The 19,821-nt window shown below is 62.1% G+C and overlaps 21 non-coding genes across 21 annotated transcripts; all 21 read left to right on the top strand.

Moving 5' to 3' along the window:
* Positions 1-104: 104 nt before the first annotated feature.
* On the top strand, positions 105-268 carry LOC143801239 (U1 spliceosomal RNA). The gene has a single exon (XR_013220863.1). It is a non-coding gene; the product is annotated as a U1 spliceosomal RNA (small nuclear RNA).
* Positions 269-1,064: 796 nt separating this feature from the next.
* LOC143801238 (U1 spliceosomal RNA) lies at positions 1,065-1,228 on the top strand. Its single transcript, XR_013220862.1, has one exon. It is a non-coding gene; the product is annotated as a U1 spliceosomal RNA (small nuclear RNA).
* Positions 1,229-2,024: 796 nt separating this feature from the next.
* LOC143801237 (U1 spliceosomal RNA) lies at positions 2,025-2,188 on the top strand. The gene has a single exon (XR_013220861.1). It is a non-coding gene; the product is annotated as a U1 spliceosomal RNA (small nuclear RNA).
* Positions 2,189-2,984: 796 nt separating this feature from the next.
* On the top strand, positions 2,985-3,148 carry LOC143801236 (U1 spliceosomal RNA). Its single transcript, XR_013220860.1, has one exon. It is a non-coding gene; the product is annotated as a U1 spliceosomal RNA (small nuclear RNA).
* Positions 3,149-3,944: 796 nt separating this feature from the next.
* LOC143801235 (U1 spliceosomal RNA) lies at positions 3,945-4,108 on the top strand. The gene has a single exon (XR_013220859.1). It is a non-coding gene; the product is annotated as a U1 spliceosomal RNA (small nuclear RNA).
* A 796-nt stretch (positions 4,109-4,904) lies between these two features.
* Positions 4,905-5,068, top strand: LOC143801233 (U1 spliceosomal RNA). Its single transcript, XR_013220858.1, has one exon. It is a non-coding gene; the product is annotated as a U1 spliceosomal RNA (small nuclear RNA).
* Positions 5,069-5,864: 796 nt separating this feature from the next.
* Positions 5,865-6,028, top strand: LOC143801232 (U1 spliceosomal RNA). The gene has a single exon (XR_013220857.1). It is a non-coding gene; the product is annotated as a U1 spliceosomal RNA (small nuclear RNA).
* Positions 6,029-6,824: 796 nt separating this feature from the next.
* On the top strand, positions 6,825-6,988 carry LOC143801231 (U1 spliceosomal RNA). Its single transcript, XR_013220856.1, has one exon. It is a non-coding gene; the product is annotated as a U1 spliceosomal RNA (small nuclear RNA).
* Positions 6,989-7,784: 796 nt separating this feature from the next.
* LOC143801230 (U1 spliceosomal RNA) lies at positions 7,785-7,948 on the top strand. The gene has a single exon (XR_013220855.1). It is a non-coding gene; the product is annotated as a U1 spliceosomal RNA (small nuclear RNA).
* Positions 7,949-8,744: 796 nt separating this feature from the next.
* LOC143801229 (U1 spliceosomal RNA) lies at positions 8,745-8,908 on the top strand. The gene has a single exon (XR_013220854.1). It is a non-coding gene; the product is annotated as a U1 spliceosomal RNA (small nuclear RNA).
* A 796-nt stretch (positions 8,909-9,704) lies between these two features.
* On the top strand, positions 9,705-9,868 carry LOC143801227 (U1 spliceosomal RNA). Its single transcript, XR_013220853.1, has one exon. It is a non-coding gene; the product is annotated as a U1 spliceosomal RNA (small nuclear RNA).
* A 795-nt stretch (positions 9,869-10,663) lies between these two features.
* On the top strand, positions 10,664-10,827 carry LOC143801226 (U1 spliceosomal RNA). Its single transcript, XR_013220852.1, has one exon. It is a non-coding gene; the product is annotated as a U1 spliceosomal RNA (small nuclear RNA).
* A 795-nt stretch (positions 10,828-11,622) lies between these two features.
* Positions 11,623-11,786, top strand: LOC143801224 (U1 spliceosomal RNA). Its single transcript, XR_013220851.1, has one exon. It is a non-coding gene; the product is annotated as a U1 spliceosomal RNA (small nuclear RNA).
* Positions 11,787-12,581: 795 nt separating this feature from the next.
* On the top strand, positions 12,582-12,745 carry LOC143801223 (U1 spliceosomal RNA). The gene has a single exon (XR_013220850.1). It is a non-coding gene; the product is annotated as a U1 spliceosomal RNA (small nuclear RNA).
* Positions 12,746-13,541: 796 nt separating this feature from the next.
* LOC143801222 (U1 spliceosomal RNA) lies at positions 13,542-13,705 on the top strand. Its single transcript, XR_013220849.1, has one exon. It is a non-coding gene; the product is annotated as a U1 spliceosomal RNA (small nuclear RNA).
* Positions 13,706-14,501: 796 nt separating this feature from the next.
* On the top strand, positions 14,502-14,665 carry LOC143801221 (U1 spliceosomal RNA). The gene has a single exon (XR_013220848.1). It is a non-coding gene; the product is annotated as a U1 spliceosomal RNA (small nuclear RNA).
* A 796-nt stretch (positions 14,666-15,461) lies between these two features.
* On the top strand, positions 15,462-15,625 carry LOC143801220 (U1 spliceosomal RNA). The gene has a single exon (XR_013220847.1). It is a non-coding gene; the product is annotated as a U1 spliceosomal RNA (small nuclear RNA).
* A 795-nt stretch (positions 15,626-16,420) lies between these two features.
* On the top strand, positions 16,421-16,584 carry LOC143801219 (U1 spliceosomal RNA). The gene has a single exon (XR_013220846.1). It is a non-coding gene; the product is annotated as a U1 spliceosomal RNA (small nuclear RNA).
* Positions 16,585-17,380: 796 nt separating this feature from the next.
* On the top strand, positions 17,381-17,544 carry LOC143801218 (U1 spliceosomal RNA). Its single transcript, XR_013220845.1, has one exon. It is a non-coding gene; the product is annotated as a U1 spliceosomal RNA (small nuclear RNA).
* A 796-nt stretch (positions 17,545-18,340) lies between these two features.
* On the top strand, positions 18,341-18,504 carry LOC143801217 (U1 spliceosomal RNA). Its single transcript, XR_013220844.1, has one exon. It is a non-coding gene; the product is annotated as a U1 spliceosomal RNA (small nuclear RNA).
* Positions 18,505-19,301: 797 nt separating this feature from the next.
* Positions 19,302-19,464, top strand: LOC143801271 (U1 spliceosomal RNA). Its single transcript, XR_013220890.1, has one exon. It is a non-coding gene; the product is annotated as a U1 spliceosomal RNA (small nuclear RNA).
* The last annotated feature ends 357 nt before the right edge of the window (positions 19,465-19,821 follow it).

Here is a 19,821-nt window from a genome sequence, read left to right as displayed (position 1 = left end):
CTGTGCCGAACGCCACCCCCGCCCCCTCCCTTTCGGGCCCGAGACTCCGCGATGTTGGGGAGCTGCGTCGGAGGGGCGCTCGTCGGGCCGGCGGGCCCCAACTCATACTTACCTGGCAGGGGAGATACCATGATCACTAAGGTGGTTCTCCCAGGGTGAGGCTCATCCATTGCACTCCGGGTGTGCTGACCCCTGCGATTTCCCCAAATGCGGGAAACTCGACTGCATAATTTGTGGTAGTGGGGGACTGCGTTCGCGCTTTCCCCTGATTTCCTATGGTCAAAGACAGAACACTAAAGATGCTCTGCTGAGCCAAAGTGAGACTTTGGAGAAGCTCAAAGCAGGCAGATGTGGCCTTTGGCTCCCCCTTGTGGGGGAAGGATGCCACCTTCCCTGTGTCGTGTCGCTGCTTTCTTGGTTTGTTTGAGGTTGTTGCCTTTGCTTGACACTTTGGCCCTTTTTTGGCCCCCTGGCTGGTGGGGAATGATCACCTCATTTGCATCTCATTGACTTGGTGACGACATGGCTTGCTCTGCTTGTCTGCAGGGGCAGGCAGGCCCGCCCGCTCGCTCACGGGAGGGCACCTGCAGCATCCCCATCTCGCAGCCTTCGGGCTGGAGCTGGACCTGTGAGTGGGCCGCTGGTGCGCGGCTATCTGCTGCGGTTTGGGCCTCCTGCCCTTGAGCCTCCCTCCAGCGTGCATCCTCTTGAGCGGAGATGAGCGAGTCACGAGAGGGTGCCGGCCGGCAGCTGGAGCTCGAGCTGTCTACAGCATGTTCTCAGGCCAGCGCAGCAGCGTGAGGCTGCTGGGGCGGAGCCAACGCTCCTCTATGCAAATGACTCAGGCTGCTGCTGTGCATCTTGGGCGGCTTTGGACTTGAGCTCGGCCTGCCCTGGGGGGGGGGCGGAGTGGGCGTCGGGAGCGACCGGCGCCTCCCACTCGAGGAGCCTCCGTGCGGTCTGTGCCGAACGCCACCCCCGCCCCCTCCCTTTCGGGCCCGAGACTCCGCGATGTTGGGGAGCTGCGTCGGAGGGGCGCTCGTCGGGCCGGCGGGCCCCAACTCATACTTACCTGGCAGGGGAGATACCATGATCACTAAGGTGGTTCTCCCAGGGTGAGGCTCATCCATTGCACTCCGGGTGTGCTGACCCCTGCGATTTCCCCAAATGCGGGAAACTCGACTGCATAATTTGTGGTAGTGGGGGACTGCGTTCGCGCTTTCCCCTGATTTCCTATGGTCAAAGACAGAACACTAAAGATGCTCTGCTGAGCCAAAGTGAGACTTTGGAGAAGCTCAAAGCAGGCAGATGTGGCCTTTGGCTCCCCCTTGTGGGGGAAGGATGCCACCTTCCCTGTGTCGTGTCGCTGCTTTCTTGGTTTGTTTGAGGTTGTTGCCTTTGCTTGACACTTTGGCCCTTTTTTGGCCCCCTGGCTGGTGGGGAATGATCACCTCATTTGCATCTCATTGACTTGGTGACGACATGGCTTGCTCTGCTTGTCTGCAGGGGCAGGCAGGCCCGCCCGCTCGCTCACGGGAGGGCACCTGCAGCATCCCCATCTCGCAGCCTTCGGGCTGGAGCTGGACCTGTGAGTGGGCCGCTGGTGCGCGGCTATCTGCTGCGGTTTGGGCCTCCTGCCCTTGAGCCTCCCTCCAGCGTGCATCCTCTTGAGCGGAGATGAGCGAGTCACGAGAGGGTGCCGGCCGGCAGCTGGAGCTCGAGCTGTCTACAGCATGTTCTCAGGCCAGCGCAGCAGCGTGAGGCTGCTGGGGCGGAGCCAACGCTCCTCTATGCAAATGACTCAGGCTGCTGCTGTGCATCTTGGGCGGCTTTGGACTTGAGCTCGGCCTGCCCTGGGGGGGGGGCGGAGTGGGCGTCGGGAGCGACCGGCGCCTCCCACTCGAGGAGCCTCCGTGCGGTCTGTGCCGAACGCCACCCCCGCCCCCTCCCTTTCGGGCCCGAGACTCCGCGATGTTGGGGAGCTGCGTCGGAGGGGCGCTCGTCGGGCCGGCGGGCCCCAACTCATACTTACCTGGCAGGGGAGATACCATGATCACTAAGGTGGTTCTCCCAGGGTGAGGCTCATCCATTGCACTCCGGGTGTGCTGACCCCTGCGATTTCCCCAAATGCGGGAAACTCGACTGCATAATTTGTGGTAGTGGGGGACTGCGTTCGCGCTTTCCCCTGATTTCCTATGGTCAAAGACAGAACACTAAAGATGCTCTGCTGAGCCAAAGTGAGACTTTGGAGAAGCTCAAAGCAGGCAGATGTGGCCTTTGGCTCCCCCTTGTGGGGGAAGGATGCCACCTTCCCTGTGTCGTGTCGCTGCTTTCTTGGTTTGTTTGAGGTTGTTGCCTTTGCTTGACACTTTGGCCCTTTTTTGGCCCCCTGGCTGGTGGGGAATGATCACCTCATTTGCATCTCATTGACTTGGTGACGACATGGCTTGCTCTGCTTGTCTGCAGGGGCAGGCAGGCCCGCCCGCTCGCTCACGGGAGGGCACCTGCAGCATCCCCATCTCGCAGCCTTCGGGCTGGAGCTGGACCTGTGAGTGGGCCGCTGGTGCGCGGCTATCTGCTGCGGTTTGGGCCTCCTGCCCTTGAGCCTCCCTCCAGCGTGCATCCTCTTGAGCGGAGATGAGCGAGTCACGAGAGGGTGCCGGCCGGCAGCTGGAGCTCGAGCTGTCTACAGCATGTTCTCAGGCCAGCGCAGCAGCGTGAGGCTGCTGGGGCGGAGCCAACGCTCCTCTATGCAAATGACTCAGGCTGCTGCTGTGCATCTTGGGCGGCTTTGGACTTGAGCTCGGCCTGCCCTGGGGGGGGGGCGGAGTGGGCGTCGGGAGCGACCGGCGCCTCCCACTCGAGGAGCCTCCGTGCGGTCTGTGCCGAACGCCACCCCCGCCCCCTCCCTTTCGGGCCCGAGACTCCGCGATGTTGGGGAGCTGCGTCGGAGGGGCGCTCGTCGGGCCGGCGGGCCCCAACTCATACTTACCTGGCAGGGGAGATACCATGATCACTAAGGTGGTTCTCCCAGGGTGAGGCTCATCCATTGCACTCCGGGTGTGCTGACCCCTGCGATTTCCCCAAATGCGGGAAACTCGACTGCATAATTTGTGGTAGTGGGGGACTGCGTTCGCGCTTTCCCCTGATTTCCTATGGTCAAAGACAGAACACTAAAGATGCTCTGCTGAGCCAAAGTGAGACTTTGGAGAAGCTCAAAGCAGGCAGATGTGGCCTTTGGCTCCCCCTTGTGGGGGAAGGATGCCACCTTCCCTGTGTCGTGTCGCTGCTTTCTTGGTTTGTTTGAGGTTGTTGCCTTTGCTTGACACTTTGGCCCTTTTTTGGCCCCCTGGCTGGTGGGGAATGATCACCTCATTTGCATCTCATTGACTTGGTGACGACATGGCTTGCTCTGCTTGTCTGCAGGGGCAGGCAGGCCCGCCCGCTCGCTCACGGGAGGGCACCTGCAGCATCCCCATCTCGCAGCCTTCGGGCTGGAGCTGGACCTGTGAGTGGGCCGCTGGTGCGCGGCTATCTGCTGCGGTTTGGGCCTCCTGCCCTTGAGCCTCCCTCCAGCGTGCATCCTCTTGAGCGGAGATGAGCGAGTCACGAGAGGGTGCCGGCCGGCAGCTGGAGCTCGAGCTGTCTACAGCATGTTCTCAGGCCAGCGCAGCAGCGTGAGGCTGCTGGGGCGGAGCCAACGCTCCTCTATGCAAATGACTCAGGCTGCTGCTGTGCATCTTGGGCGGCTTTGGACTTGAGCTCGGCCTGCCCTGGGGGGGGGGCGGAGTGGGCGTCGGGAGCGACCGGCGCCTCCCACTCGAGGAGCCTCCGTGCGGTCTGTGCCGAACGCCACCCCCGCCCCCTCCCTTTCGGGCCCGAGACTCCGCGATGTTGGGGAGCTGCGTCGGAGGGGCGCTCGTCGGGCCGGCGGGCCCCAACTCATACTTACCTGGCAGGGGAGATACCATGATCACTAAGGTGGTTCTCCCAGGGTGAGGCTCATCCATTGCACTCCGGGTGTGCTGACCCCTGCGATTTCCCCAAATGCGGGAAACTCGACTGCATAATTTGTGGTAGTGGGGGACTGCGTTCGCGCTTTCCCCTGATTTCCTATGGTCAAAGACAGAACACTAAAGATGCTCTGCTGAGCCAAAGTGAGACTTTGGAGAAGCTCAAAGCAGGCAGATGTGGCCTTTGGCTCCCCCTTGTGGGGGAAGGATGCCACCTTCCCTGTGTCGTGTCGCTGCTTTCTTGGTTTGTTTGAGGTTGTTGCCTTTGCTTGACACTTTGGCCCTTTTTTGGCCCCCTGGCTGGTGGGGAATGATCACCTCATTTGCATCTCATTGACTTGGTGACGACATGGCTTGCTCTGCTTGTCTGCAGGGGCAGGCAGGCCCGCCCGCTCGCTCACGGGAGGGCACCTGCAGCATCCCCATCTCGCAGCCTTCGGGCTGGAGCTGGACCTGTGAGTGGGCCGCTGGTGCGCGGCTATCTGCTGCGGTTTGGGCCTCCTGCCCTTGAGCCTCCCTCCAGCGTGCATCCTCTTGAGCGGAGATGAGCGAGTCACGAGAGGGTGCCGGCCGGCAGCTGGAGCTCGAGCTGTCTACAGCATGTTCTCAGGCCAGCGCAGCAGCGTGAGGCTGCTGGGGCGGAGCCAACGCTCCTCTATGCAAATGACTCAGGCTGCTGCTGTGCATCTTGGGCGGCTTTGGACTTGAGCTCGGCCTGCCCTGGGGGGGGGGCGGAGTGGGCGTCGGGAGCGACCGGCGCCTCCCACTCGAGGAGCCTCCGTGCGGTCTGTGCCGAACGCCACCCCCGCCCCCTCCCTTTCGGGCCCGAGACTCCGCGATGTTGGGGAGCTGCGTCGGAGGGGCGCTCGTCGGGCCGGCGGGCCCCAACTCATACTTACCTGGCAGGGGAGATACCATGATCACTAAGGTGGTTCTCCCAGGGTGAGGCTCATCCATTGCACTCCGGGTGTGCTGACCCCTGCGATTTCCCCAAATGCGGGAAACTCGACTGCATAATTTGTGGTAGTGGGGGACTGCGTTCGCGCTTTCCCCTGATTTCCTATGGTCAAAGACAGAACACTAAAGATGCTCTGCTGAGCCAAAGTGAGACTTTGGAGAAGCTCAAAGCAGGCAGATGTGGCCTTTGGCTCCCCCTTGTGGGGGAAGGATGCCACCTTCCCTGTGTCGTGTCGCTGCTTTCTTGGTTTGTTTGAGGTTGTTGCCTTTGCTTGACACTTTGGCCCTTTTTTGGCCCCCTGGCTGGTGGGGAATGATCACCTCATTTGCATCTCATTGACTTGGTGACGACATGGCTTGCTCTGCTTGTCTGCAGGGGCAGGCAGGCCCGCCCGCTCGCTCACGGGAGGGCACCTGCAGCATCCCCATCTCGCAGCCTTCGGGCTGGAGCTGGACCTGTGAGTGGGCCGCTGGTGCGCGGCTATCTGCTGCGGTTTGGGCCTCCTGCCCTTGAGCCTCCCTCCAGCGTGCATCCTCTTGAGCGGAGATGAGCGAGTCACGAGAGGGTGCCGGCCGGCAGCTGGAGCTCGAGCTGTCTACAGCATGTTCTCAGGCCAGCGCAGCAGCGTGAGGCTGCTGGGGCGGAGCCAACGCTCCTCTATGCAAATGACTCAGGCTGCTGCTGTGCATCTTGGGCGGCTTTGGACTTGAGCTCGGCCTGCCCTGGGGGGGGGGCGGAGTGGGCGTCGGGAGCGACCGGCGCCTCCCACTCGAGGAGCCTCCGTGCGGTCTGTGCCGAACGCCACCCCCGCCCCCTCCCTTTCGGGCCCGAGACTCCGCGATGTTGGGGAGCTGCGTCGGAGGGGCGCTCGTCGGGCCGGCGGGCCCCAACTCATACTTACCTGGCAGGGGAGATACCATGATCACTAAGGTGGTTCTCCCAGGGTGAGGCTCATCCATTGCACTCCGGGTGTGCTGACCCCTGCGATTTCCCCAAATGCGGGAAACTCGACTGCATAATTTGTGGTAGTGGGGGACTGCGTTCGCGCTTTCCCCTGATTTCCTATGGTCAAAGACAGAACACTAAAGATGCTCTGCTGAGCCAAAGTGAGACTTTGGAGAAGCTCAAAGCAGGCAGATGTGGCCTTTGGCTCCCCCTTGTGGGGGAAGGATGCCACCTTCCCTGTGTCGTGTCGCTGCTTTCTTGGTTTGTTTGAGGTTGTTGCCTTTGCTTGACACTTTGGCCCTTTTTTGGCCCCCTGGCTGGTGGGGAATGATCACCTCATTTGCATCTCATTGACTTGGTGACGACATGGCTTGCTCTGCTTGTCTGCAGGGGCAGGCAGGCCCGCCCGCTCGCTCACGGGAGGGCACCTGCAGCATCCCCATCTCGCAGCCTTCGGGCTGGAGCTGGACCTGTGAGTGGGCCGCTGGTGCGCGGCTATCTGCTGCGGTTTGGGCCTCCTGCCCTTGAGCCTCCCTCCAGCGTGCATCCTCTTGAGCGGAGATGAGCGAGTCACGAGAGGGTGCCGGCCGGCAGCTGGAGCTCGAGCTGTCTACAGCATGTTCTCAGGCCAGCGCAGCAGCGTGAGGCTGCTGGGGCGGAGCCAACGCTCCTCTATGCAAATGACTCAGGCTGCTGCTGTGCATCTTGGGCGGCTTTGGACTTGAGCTCGGCCTGCCCTGGGGGGGGGGCGGAGTGGGCGTCGGGAGCGACCGGCGCCTCCCACTCGAGGAGCCTCCGTGCGGTCTGTGCCGAACGCCACCCCCGCCCCCTCCCTTTCGGGCCCGAGACTCCGCGATGTTGGGGAGCTGCGTCGGAGGGGCGCTCGTCGGGCCGGCGGGCCCCAACTCATACTTACCTGGCAGGGGAGATACCATGATCACTAAGGTGGTTCTCCCAGGGTGAGGCTCATCCATTGCACTCCGGGTGTGCTGACCCCTGCGATTTCCCCAAATGCGGGAAACTCGACTGCATAATTTGTGGTAGTGGGGGACTGCGTTCGCGCTTTCCCCTGATTTCCTATGGTCAAAGACAGAACACTAAAGATGCTCTGCTGAGCCAAAGTGAGACTTTGGAGAAGCTCAAAGCAGGCAGATGTGGCCTTTGGCTCCCCCTTGTGGGGGAAGGATGCCACCTTCCCTGTGTCGTGTCGCTGCTTTCTTGGTTTGTTTGAGGTTGTTGCCTTTGCTTGACACTTTGGCCCTTTTTTGGCCCCCTGGCTGGTGGGGAATGATCACCTCATTTGCATCTCATTGACTTGGTGACGACATGGCTTGCTCTGCTTGTCTGCAGGGGCAGGCAGGCCCGCCCGCTCGCTCACGGGAGGGCACCTGCAGCATCCCCATCTCGCAGCCTTCGGGCTGGAGCTGGACCTGTGAGTGGGCCGCTGGTGCGCGGCTATCTGCTGCGGTTTGGGCCTCCTGCCCTTGAGCCTCCCTCCAGCGTGCATCCTCTTGAGCGGAGATGAGCGAGTCACGAGAGGGTGCCGGCCGGCAGCTGGAGCTCGAGCTGTCTACAGCATGTTCTCAGGCCAGCGCAGCAGCGTGAGGCTGCTGGGGCGGAGCCAACGCTCCTCTATGCAAATGACTCAGGCTGCTGCTGTGCATCTTGGGCGGCTTTGGACTTGAGCTCGGCCTGCCCTGGGGGGGGGGCGGAGTGGGCGTCGGGAGCGACCGGCGCCTCCCACTCGAGGAGCCTCCGTGCGGTCTGTGCCGAACGCCACCCCCGCCCCCTCCCTTTCGGGCCCGAGACTCCGCGATGTTGGGGAGCTGCGTCGGAGGGGCGCTCGTCGGGCCGGCGGGCCCCAACTCATACTTACCTGGCAGGGGAGATACCATGATCACTAAGGTGGTTCTCCCAGGGTGAGGCTCATCCATTGCACTCCGGGTGTGCTGACCCCTGCGATTTCCCCAAATGCGGGAAACTCGACTGCATAATTTGTGGTAGTGGGGGACTGCGTTCGCGCTTTCCCCTGATTTCCTATGGTCAAAGACAGAACACTAAAGATGCTCTGCTGAGCCAAAGTGAGACTTTGGAGAAGCTCAAAGCAGGCAGATGTGGCCTTTGGCTCCCCCTTGTGGGGGAAGGATGCCACCTTCCCTGTGTCGTGTCGCTGCTTTCTTGGTTTGTTTGAGGTTGTTGCCTTTGCTTGACACTTTGGCCCTTTTTTGGCCCCCTGGCTGGTGGGGAATGATCACCTCATTTGCATCTCATTGACTTGGTGACGACATGGCTTGCTCTGCTTGTCTGCAGGGGCAGGCAGGCCCGCCCGCTCGCTCACGGGAGGGCACCTGCAGCATCCCCATCTCGCAGCCTTCGGGCTGGAGCTGGACCTGTGAGTGGGCCGCTGGTGCGCGGCTATCTGCTGCGGTTTGGGCCTCCTGCCCTTGAGCCTCCCTCCAGCGTGCATCCTCTTGAGCGGAGATGAGCGAGTCACGAGAGGGTGCCGGCCGGCAGCTGGAGCTCGAGCTGTCTACAGCATGTTCTCAGGCCAGCGCAGCAGCGTGAGGCTGCTGGGGCGGAGCCAACGCTCCTCTATGCAAATGACTCAGGCTGCTGCTGTGCATCTTGGGCGGCTTTGGACTTGAGCTCGGCCTGCCCTGGGGGGGGGGCGGAGTGGGCGTCGGGAGCGACCGGCGCCTCCCACTCGAGGAGCCTCCGTGCGGTCTGTGCCGAACGCCACCCCCGCCCCCTCCCTTTCGGGCCCGAGACTCCGCGATGTTGGGGAGCTGCGTCGGAGGGGCGCTCGTCGGGCCGGCGGGCCCCAACTCATACTTACCTGGCAGGGGAGATACCATGATCACTAAGGTGGTTCTCCCAGGGTGAGGCTCATCCATTGCACTCCGGGTGTGCTGACCCCTGCGATTTCCCCAAATGCGGGAAACTCGACTGCATAATTTGTGGTAGTGGGGGACTGCGTTCGCGCTTTCCCCTGATTTCCTATGGTCAAAGACAGAACACTAAAGATGCTCTGCTGAGCCAAAGTGAGACTTTGGAGAAGCTCAAAGCAGGCAGATGTGGCCTTTGGCTCCCCCTTGTGGGGGAAGGATGCCACCTTCCCTGTGTCGTGTCGCTGCTTTCTTGGTTTGTTTGAGGTTGTTGCCTTTGCTTGACACTTTGGCCCTTTTTTGGCCCCCTGGCTGGTGGGGAATGATCACCTCATTTGCATCTCATTGACTTGGTGACGACATGGCTTGCTCTGCTTGTCTGCAGGGGCAGGCAGGCCCGCCCGCTCGCTCACGGGAGGGCACCTGCAGCATCCCCATCTCGCAGCCTTCGGGCTGGAGCTGGACCTGTGAGTGGGCCGCTGGTGCGCGGCTATCTGCTGCGGTTTGGGCCTCCTGCCCTTGAGCCTCCCTCCAGCGTGCATCCTCTTGAGCGGAGATGAGCGAGTCACGAGAGGGTGCCGGCCGGCAGCTGGAGCTCGAGCTGTCTACAGCATGTTCTCAGGCCAGCGCAGCAGCGTGAGGCTGCTGGGGCGGAGCCAACGCTCCTCTATGCAAATGACTCAGGCTGCTGCTGTGCATCTTGGGCGGCTTTGGACTTGAGCTCGGCCTGCCCTGGGGGGGGGGCGGAGTGGGCGTCGGGAGCGACCGGCGCCTCCCACTCGAGGAGCCTCCGTGCGGTCTGTGCCGAACGCCACCCCCGCCCCCTCCCTTTCGGGCCCGAGACTCCGCGATGTTGGGGAGCTGCGTCGGAGGGGCGCTCGTCGGGCCGGCGGGCCCCAACTCATACTTACCTGGCAGGGGAGATACCATGATCACTAAGGTGGTTCTCCCAGGGTGAGGCTCATCCATTGCACTCCGGGTGTGCTGACCCCTGCGATTTCCCCAAATGCGGGAAACTCGACTGCATAATTTGTGGTAGTGGGGGACTGCGTTCGCGCTTTCCCCTGATTTCCTATGGTCAAAGACAGAACACTAAAGATGCTCTGCTGAGCCAAAGTGAGACTTTGGAGAAGCTCAAAGCAGGCAGATGTGGCCTTTGGCTCCCCCTTGTGGGGGAAGGATGCCACCTTCCCTGTGTCGTGTCGCTGCTTTCTTGGTTTGTTTGAGGTTGTTGCCTTTGCTTGACACTTTGGCCCTTTTTTGGCCCCCTGGCTGGTGGGGAATGATCACCTCATTTGCATCTCATTGACTTGGTGACGACATGGCTTGCTCTGCTTGTCTGCAGGGGCAGGCAGGCCCGCCCGCTCGCTCACGGGAGGGCACCTGCAGCATCCCCATCTCGCAGCCTTCGGGCTGGAGCTGGACCTGTGAGTGGGCCGCTGGTGCGCGGCTATCTGCTGCGGTTTGGGCCTCCTGCCCTTGAGCCTCCCTCCAGCGTGCATCCTCTTGAGCGGAGATGAGCGAGTCACGAGAGGGTGCCGGCCGGCAGCTGGAGCTCGAGCTGTCTACAGCATGTTCTCAGGCCAGCGCAGCAGCGTGAGGCTGCTGGGGCGGAGCCAACGCTCCTCTATGCAAATGACTCAGGCTGCTGCTGTGCATCTTGGGCGGCTTTGGACTTGAGCTCGGCCTGCCCTGGGGGGGGGCGGAGTGGGCGTCGGGAGCGACCGGCGCCTCCCACTCGAGGAGCCTCCGTGCGGTCTGTGCCGAACGCCACCCCCGCCCCCTCCCTTTCGGGCCCGAGACTCCGCGATGTTGGGGAGCTGCGTCGGAGGGGCGCTCGTCGGGCCGGCGGGCCCCAACTCATACTTACCTGGCAGGGGAGATACCATGATCACTAAGGTGGTTCTCCCAGGGTGAGGCTCATCCATTGCACTCCGGGTGTGCTGACCCCTGCGATTTCCCCAAATGCGGGAAACTCGACTGCATAATTTGTGGTAGTGGGGGACTGCGTTCGCGCTTTCCCCTGATTTCCTATGGTCAAAGACAGAACACTAAAGATGCTCTGCTGAGCCAAAGTGAGACTTTGGAGAAGCTCAAAGCAGGCAGATGTGGCCTTTGGCTCCCCCTTGTGGGGGAAGGATGCCACCTTCCCTGTGTCGTGTCGCTGCTTTCTTGGTTTGTTTGAGGTTGTTGCCTTTGCTTGACACTTTGGCCCTTTTTTGGCCCCCTGGCTGGTGGGGAATGATCACCTCATTTGCATCTCATTGACTTGGTGACGACATGGCTTGCTCTGCTTGTCTGCAGGGGCAGGCAGGCCCGCCCGCTCGCTCACGGGAGGGCACCTGCAGCATCCCCATCTCGCAGCCTTCGGGCTGGAGCTGGACCTGTGAGTGGGCCGCTGGTGCGCGGCTATCTGCTGCGGTTTGGGCCTCCTGCCCTTGAGCCTCCCTCCAGCGTGCATCCTCTTGAGCGGAGATGAGCGAGTCACGAGAGGGTGCCGGCCGGCAGCTGGAGCTCGAGCTGTCTACAGCATGTTCTCAGGCCAGCGCAGCAGCGTGAGGCTGCTGGGGCGGAGCCAACGCTCCTCTATGCAAATGACTCAGGCTGCTGCTGTGCATCTTGGGCGGCTTTGGACTTGAGCTCGGCCTGCCCTGGGGGGGGGCGGAGTGGGCGTCGGGAGCGACCGGCGCCTCCCACTCGAGGAGCCTCCGTGCGGTCTGTGCCGAACGCCACCCCCGCCCCCTCCCTTTCGGGCCCGAGACTCCGCGATGTTGGGGAGCTGCGTCGGAGGGGCGCTCGTCGGGCCGGCGGGCCCCAACTCATACTTACCTGGCAGGGGAGATACCATGATCACTAAGGTGGTTCTCCCAGGGTGAGGCTCATCCATTGCACTCCGGGTGTGCTGACCCCTGCGATTTCCCCAAATGCGGGAAACTCGACTGCATAATTTGTGGTAGTGGGGGACTGCGTTCGCGCTTTCCCCTGATTTCCTATGGTCAAAGACAGAACACTAAAGATGCTCTGCTGAGCCAAAGTGAGACTTTGGAGAAGCTCAAAGCAGGCAGATGTGGCCTTTGGCTCCCCCTTGTGGGGGAAGGATGCCACCTTCCCTGTGTCGTGTCGCTGCTTTCTTGGTTTGTTTGAGGTTGTTGCCTTTGCTTGACACTTTGGCCCTTTTTTGGCCCCCTGGCTGGTGGGGAATGATCACCTCATTTGCATCTCATTGACTTGGTGACGACATGGCTTGCTCTGCTTGTCTGCAGGGGCAGGCAGGCCCGCCCGCTCGCTCACGGGAGGGCACCTGCAGCATCCCCATCTCGCAGCCTTCGGGCTGGAGCTGGACCTGTGAGTGGGCCGCTGGTGCGCGGCTATCTGCTGCGGTTTGGGCCTCCTGCCCTTGAGCCTCCCTCCAGCGTGCATCCTCTTGAGCGGAGATGAGCGAGTCACGAGAGGGTGCCGGCCGGCAGCTGGAGCTCGAGCTGTCTACAGCATGTTCTCAGGCCAGCGCAGCAGCGTGAGGCTGCTGGGGCGGAGCCAACGCTCCTCTATGCAAATGACTCAGGCTGCTGCTGTGCATCTTGGGCGGCTTTGGACTTGAGCTCGGCCTGCCCTGGGGGGGGGCGGAGTGGGCGTCGGGAGCGACCGGCGCCTCCCACTCGAGGAGCCTCCGTGCGGTCTGTGCCGAACGCCACCCCCGCCCCCTCCCTTTCGGGCCCGAGACTCCGCGATGTTGGGGAGCTGCGTCGGAGGGGCGCTCGTCGGGCCGGCGGGCCCCAACTCATACTTACCTGGCAGGGGAGATACCATGATCACTAAGGTGGTTCTCCCAGGGTGAGGCTCATCCATTGCACTCCGGGTGTGCTGACCCCTGCGATTTCCCCAAATGCGGGAAACTCGACTGCATAATTTGTGGTAGTGGGGGACTGCGTTCGCGCTTTCCCCTGATTTCCTATGGTCAAAGACAGAACACTAAAGATGCTCTGCTGAGCCAAAGTGAGACTTTGGAGAAGCTCAAAGCAGGCAGATGTGGCCTTTGGCTCCCCCTTGTGGGGGAAGGATGCCACCTTCCCTGTGTCGTGTCGCTGCTTTCTTGGTTTGTTTGAGGTTGTTGCCTTTGCTTGACACTTTGGCCCTTTTTTGGCCCCCTGGCTGGTGGGGAATGATCACCTCATTTGCATCTCATTGACTTGGTGACGACATGGCTTGCTCTGCTTGTCTGCAGGGGCAGGCAGGCCCGCCCGCTCGCTCACGGGAGGGCACCTGCAGCATCCCCATCTCGCAGCCTTCGGGCTGGAGCTGGACCTGTGAGTGGGCCGCTGGTGCGCGGCTATCTGCTGCGGTTTGGGCCTCCTGCCCTTGAGCCTCCCTCCAGCGTGCATCCTCTTGAGCGGAGATGAGCGAGTCACGAGAGGGTGCCGGCCGGCAGCTGGAGCTCGAGCTGTCTACAGCATGTTCTCAGGCCAGCGCAGCAGCGTGAGGCTGCTGGGGCGGAGCCAACGCTCCTCTATGCAAATGACTCAGGCTGCTGCTGTGCATCTTGGGCGGCTTTGGACTTGAGCTCGGCCTGCCCTGGGGGGGGGGCGGAGTGGGCGTCGGGAGCGACCGGCGCCTCCCACTCGAGGAGCCTCCGTGCGGTCTGTGCCGAACGCCACCCCCGCCCCCTCCCTTTCGGGCCCGAGACTCCGCGATGTTGGGGAGCTGCGTCGGAGGGGCGCTCGTCGGGCCGGCGGGCCCCAACTCATACTTACCTGGCAGGGGAGATACCATGATCACTAAGGTGGTTCTCCCAGGGTGAGGCTCATCCATTGCACTCCGGGTGTGCTGACCCCTGCGATTTCCCCAAATGCGGGAAACTCGACTGCATAATTTGTGGTAGTGGGGGACTGCGTTCGCGCTTTCCCCTGATTTCCTATGGTCAAAGACAGAACACTAAAGATGCTCTGCTGAGCCAAAGTGAGACTTTGGAGAAGCTCAAAGCAGGCAGATGTGGCCTTTGGCTCCCCCTTGTGGGGGAAGGATGCCACCTTCCCTGTGTCGTGTCGCTGCTTTCTTGGTTTGTTTGAGGTTGTTGCCTTTGCTTGACACTTTGGCCCTTTTTTGGCCCCCTGGCTGGTGGGGAATGATCACCTCATTTGCATCTCATTGACTTGGTGACGACATGGCTTGCTCTGCTTGTCTGCAGGGGCAGGCAGGCCCGCCCGCTCGCTCACGGGAGGGCACCTGCAGCATCCCCATCTCGCAGCCTTCGGGCTGGAGCTGGACCTGTGAGTGGGCCGCTGGTGCGCGGCTATCTGCTGCGGTTTGGGCCTCCTGCCCTTGAGCCTCCCTCCAGCGTGCATCCTCTTGAGCGGAGATGAGCGAGTCACGAGAGGGTGCCGGCCGGCAGCTGGAGCTCGAGCTGTCTACAGCATGTTCTCAGGCCAGCGCAGCAGCGTGAGGCTGCTGGGGCGGAGCCAACGCTCCTCTATGCAAATGACTCAGGCTGCTGCTGTGCATCTTGGGCGGCTTTGGACTTGAGCTCGGCCTGCCCTGGGGGGGGGGCGGAGTGGGCGTCGGGAGCGACCGGCGCCTCCCACTCGAGGAGCCTCCGTGCGGTCTGTGCCGAACGCCACCCCCGCCCCCTCCCTTTCGGGCCCGAGACTCCGCGATGTTGGGGAGCTGCGTCGGAGGGGCGCTCGTCGGGCCGGCGGGCCCCAACTCATACTTACCTGGCAGGGGAGATACCATGATCACTAAGGTGGTTCTCCCAGGGTGAGGCTCATCCATTGCACTCCGGGTGTGCTGACCCCTGCGATTTCCCCAAATGCGGGAAACTCGACTGCATAATTTGTGGTAGTGGGGGACTGCGTTCGCGCTTTCCCCTGATTTCCTATGGTCAAAGACAGAACACTAAAGATGCTCTGCTGAGCCAAAGTGAGACTTTGGAGAAGCTCAAAGCAGGCAGATGTGGCCTTTGGCTCCCCCTTGTGGGGGAAGGATGCCACCTTCCCTGTGTCGTGTCGCTGCTTTCTTGGTTTGTTTGAGGTTGTTGCCTTTGCTTGACACTTTGGCCCTTTTTTGGCCCCCTGGCTGGTGGGGAATGATCACCTCATTTGCATCTCATTGACTTGGTGACGACATGGCTTGCTCTGCTTGTCTGCAGGGGCAGGCAGGCCCGCCCGCTCGCTCACGGGAGGGCACCTGCAGCATCCCCATCTCGCAGCCTTCGGGCTGGAGCTGGACCTGTGAGTGGGCCGCTGGTGCGCGGCTATCTGCTGCGGTTTGGGCCTCCTGCCCTTGAGCCTCCCTCCAGCGTGCATCCTCTTGAGCGGAGATGAGCGAGTCACGAGAGGGTGCCGGCCGGCAGCTGGAGCTCGAGCTGTCTACAGCATGTTCTCAGGCCAGCGCAGCAGCGTGAGGCTGCTGGGGCGGAGCCAACGCTCCTCTATGCAAATGACTCAGGCTGCTGCTGTGCATCTTGGGCGGCTTTGGACTTGAGCTCGGCCTGCCCTGGGGGGGGGGCGGAGTGGGCGTCGGGAGCGACCGGCGCCTCCCACTCGAGGAGCCTCCGTGCGGTCTGTGCCGAACGCCACCCCCGCCCCCTCCCTTTCGGGCCCGAGACTCCGCGATGTTGGGGAGCTGCGTCGGAGGGGCGCTCGTCGGGCCGGCGGGCCCCAACTCATACTTACCTGGCAGGGGAGATACCATGATCACTAAGGTGGTTCTCCCAGGGTGAGGCTCATCCATTGCACTCCGGGTGTGCTGACCCCTGCGATTTCCCCAAATGCGGGAAACTCGACTGCATAATTTGTGGTAGTGGGGGACTGCGTTCGCGCTTTCCCCTGATTTCCTATGGTCAAAGACAGAACACTAAAGATGCTCTGCTGAGCCAAAGTGAGACTTTGGAGAAGCTCAAAGCAGGCAGATGTGGCCTTTGGCTCCCCCTTGTGGGGGAAGGATGCCACCTTCCCTGTGTCGTGTCGCTGCTTTCTTGGTTTGTTTGAGGTTGTTGCCTTTGCTTGACACTTTGGCCCTTTTTTGGCCCCCTGGCTGGTGGGGAATGATCACCTCATTTGCATCTCATTGACTTGGTGACGACATGGCTTGCTCTGCTTGTCTGCAGGGGCAGGCAGGCCCGCCCGCTCGCTCACGGGAGGGCACCTGCAGCATCCCCATCTCGCAGCCTTCGGGCTGGAGCTGGACCTGTGAGTGGGCCGCTGGTGCGCGGCTATCTGCTGCGGTTTGGGCCTCCTGCCCTTGAGCCTCCCTCCAGCGTGCATCCTCTTGAGCGGAGATGAGCGAGTCACGAGAGGGTGCCGGCCGGCAGCTGGAGCTCGAGCTGTCTACAGCATGTTCTCAGGCCAGCGCAGCAGCGTGAGGCTGCTGGGGCGGAGCCAACGCTCCTCTATGCAAATGACTCAGGCTGCTGCTGTGCATCTTGGGCGGCTTTGGACTTGAGCTCGGCCTGCCCTGGGGGGGGGCGGAGTGGGCGTCGGGAGCGACCGGCGCCTCCCACTCGAGGAGCCTCCGTGCGGTCTGTGCCGAACGCCACCCCCGCCCCCTCCCTTTCGGGCCCGAGACTCCGCGATGTTGGGGAGCTGCGTCGGAGGGGCGCTCGTCGGGCCGGCGGGCCCCAACTCATACTTACCTGGCAGGGGAGATACCATGATCACTAAGGTGGTTCTCCCAGGGTGAGGCTCATCCATTGCACTCCGGGTGTGCTGACCCCTGCGATTTCCCCAAATGCGGGAAACTCGACTGCATAATTTGTGGTAGTGGGGGACTGCGTTCGCGCTTTCCCCTGATTTCCTATGGTCAAAGACAGAACACTAAAGATGCTCTGCTGAGCCAAAGTGAGACTTTGGAGAAGCTCAAAGCAGGCAGATGTGGCCTTTGGCTCCCCCTTGTGGGGGAAGGATGCCACCTTCCCTGTGTCGTGTCGCTGCTTTCTTGGTTTGTTTGAGGTTGTTGCCTTTGCTTGACACTTTGGCCCTTTTTTGGCCCCCTGGCTGGTGGGGAATGATCACCTCATTTGCATCTCATTGACTTGGTGACGACATGGCTTGCTCTGCTTGTCTGCAGGGGCAGGCAGGCCCGCCCGCTCGCTCACGGGAGGGCACCTGCAGCATCCCCATCTCGCAGCCTTCGGGCTGGAGCTGGACCTGTGAGTGGGCCGCTGGTGCGCGGCTATCTGCTGCGGTTTGGGCCTCCTGCCCTTGAGCCTCCCTCCAGCGTGCATCCTCTTGAGCGGAGATGAGCGAGTCACGAGAGGGTGCCGGCCGGCAGCTGGAGCTCGAGCTGTCTACAGCATGTTCTCAGGCCAGCGCAGCAGCGTGAGGCTGCTGGGGCGGAGCCAACGCTCCTCTATGCAAATGACTCAGGCTGCTGCTGTGCATCTTGGGCGGCTTTGGACTTGAGCTCGGCCTGCCCTGGGGGGGGGGCGGAGTGGGCGTCGGGAGCGACCGGCGCCTCCCACTCGAGGAGCCTCCGTGCGGTCTGTGCCGAACGCCACCCCCGCCCCCTCCCTTTCGGGCCCGAGACTCCGCGATGTTGGGGAGCTGCGTCGGAGGGGCGCTCGTCGGGCCGGCGGGCCCCAACTCATACTTACCTGGCAGGGGAGATACCATGATCACTAAGGTGGTTCTCCCAGGGTGAGGCTCATCCATTGCACTCCGGGTGTGCTGACCCCTGCGATTTCCCCAAATGCGGGAAACTCGACTGCATAATTTGTGGTAGTGGGGGACTGCGTTCGCGCTTTCCCCTGATTTCCTATGGTCAAAGACAGAACACTAAAGATGCTCTGCTGAGCCAAAGTGAGACTTTGGAGAAGCTCAAAGCAGGCAGATGTGGCCTTTGGCTCCCCCTTGTGGGGGAAGGATGCCACCTTCCCTGTGTCGTGTCGCTGCTTTCTTGGTTTGTTTGAGGTTGTTGCCTTTGCTTGACACTTTGGCCCTTTTTTGGCCCCCTGGCTGGTGGGGAATGATCACCTCATTTGCATCTCATTGACTTGGTGACGACATGGCTTGCTCTGCTTGTCTGCAGGGGCAGGCAGGCCCCGCCCGCTCGCTCACGGGAGGGCACCTGCAGCATCCCCATCTCGCAGCCTTCGGGCTGGAGCTGGACCTGTGAGTGGGCCGCTGGTGCGCGGCTATCTGCTGCGGTTTGGGCCTCCTGCCCTTGAGCCTCCCTCCAGCGTGCATCCTCTTGAGCGGAGATGAGCGAGTCACGAGAGGGTGCCGGCCGGCAGCTGGAGCTCGAGCTGTCTACAGCATGTTCTCAGGCCAGCGCAGCAGCGTGAGGCTGCTGGGGCGGAGCCAACGCTCCTCTATGCAATGACTCAGGCTGCTGCTGTGCATCTTGGGCGGCTTTGGACTTGAGCTCGGCCTGCCCTGGGGGGGGGGCGGAGTGGGCGTCGGGAGCGACCGGCGCCTCCCACTCGAGGAGCCTCCGTGCGGTCTGTGCCGAACGCCACCCCCGCCCCCTCCCTTTCGGGCCCGAGACTCCGCGATGTTGGGGAGCTGCGTCGGAGGGGCGCTCGTCGGGCCGGCGGGCCCCAACTCATACTTACCTGGCAGGGGAGATACCATGATCACTAAGGTGGTTCTCCCAGGGTGAGGCTCATCCATTGCACTCCGGGTGTGCTGACCCCTGCGATTTCCCCAAATGCGGGAAACTCGACTGCATAATTTGTGGTAGTGGGGGACTGCGTTCGCGCTTTCCCCTGATTTCCTATGGTCAAAGACAGAACACTAAAGATGCTCTGCTGAGCCAAAGTGAGACTTTGGAGAAGCTCAAAGCAGGCAGATGTGGCCTTTGGCTCCCCCTTGTGGGGGAAGGATGCCACCTTCCCTGTGTCGTGTCGCTGCTTTCTTGGTTTGTTTGAGGTTGTTGCCTTTGCTTGACACTTTGGCCCTTTTTTGGCCCCCTGGCTGGTGGGGAATGATCACCTCATTTGCATCTCATTGACTTGGTGACGACATGGCTTGCTCTGCTTGTCTGCAGGGGCAGGCAGGCCCGCCCGCTCGCTCACGGGAGGGCACCTGCAGCATCCCCATCTCGCAGCCTTCGGGCTGGAGCTGGACCTGTGAGTGGGCCGCTGGTGCGCGGCTATCTGCTGCGGTTTGGGCCTCCTGCCCTTGAGCCTCCCTCCAGCGTGCATCCTCTTGAGCGGAGATGAGCGAGTCACGAGAGGGTGCCGGCCGGCAGCTGGAGCTCGAGCTGTCTACAGCATGTTCTCAGGCCAGCGCAGCAGCGTGAGGCTGCTGGGGCGGAGCCAACGCTCCTCTATGCAAATGACTCAGGCTGCTGCTGTGCATCTTGGGCGGCTTTGGACTTGAGCTCGGCCTGCCCTGGGGGGGGGGCGGAGTGGGCGTCGGGAGCGACCGGCGCCTCCCACTCGAGGAGCCTCCGTGCGGTCTGTGCCGAACGCCACCCCCGCCCCCTCCCTTTCGGGCCCGAGACTCCGCGATGTTGGGGAGCTGCGTCGGAGGGGCGCTCGTCGGGCCGGCGGGCCCCCAACTCATACTTACCTGGCAGGGGAGATACCATGATCACTAAGGTGGTTCTCCCAGGGTGAGGCTCATCCATTGCACTCCGGGTGTGCTGACCCCTGCGATTTCCCCAAATGCGGAAACTCGACTGCATAATTTGTGGTAGTGGGGGACTGCGTTCGCGCTTTCCCCTGATTTCCTATGGTCAAAGACAGAACACTAAAGATGCTCTGCTGAGCCAAAGTGAGACTTTGGAGAAGCTCAAAGCAGGCAGATGTGGCCTTTGGCTCCCCCTTGTGGGGGAAGGATGCCACCTTCCCTGTGTCGTGTCGCTGCTTTCTTGGTTTGTTTGAGGTTGTTGCCTTTGCTTGACACTTTGGCCCTTTTTTGGCCCCCTGGCTGGTGGGGAATGATCACCTCATTTGCATCTCATTGACTTGGTGACGACATGGCTTGCTCTGCTTGTCTGCAGGGGCAGGCAGGCCCGCCCGCTCGCTCACGGGAGGGCACCTGCAGCATCCCCATCTCGCAGCCTTCGGGCTGGAGCTGGA

This window comes from Ranitomeya variabilis, chromosome 1, assembly GCF_051348905.1.
Source record: "Ranitomeya variabilis isolate aRanVar5 chromosome 1, aRanVar5.hap1, whole genome shotgun sequence".
NCBI lineage: Eukaryota > Metazoa > Chordata > Amphibia > Anura > Dendrobatidae > Ranitomeya > Ranitomeya variabilis.
This window is presented reverse-complemented; position numbering and strand designations above follow the sequence as displayed.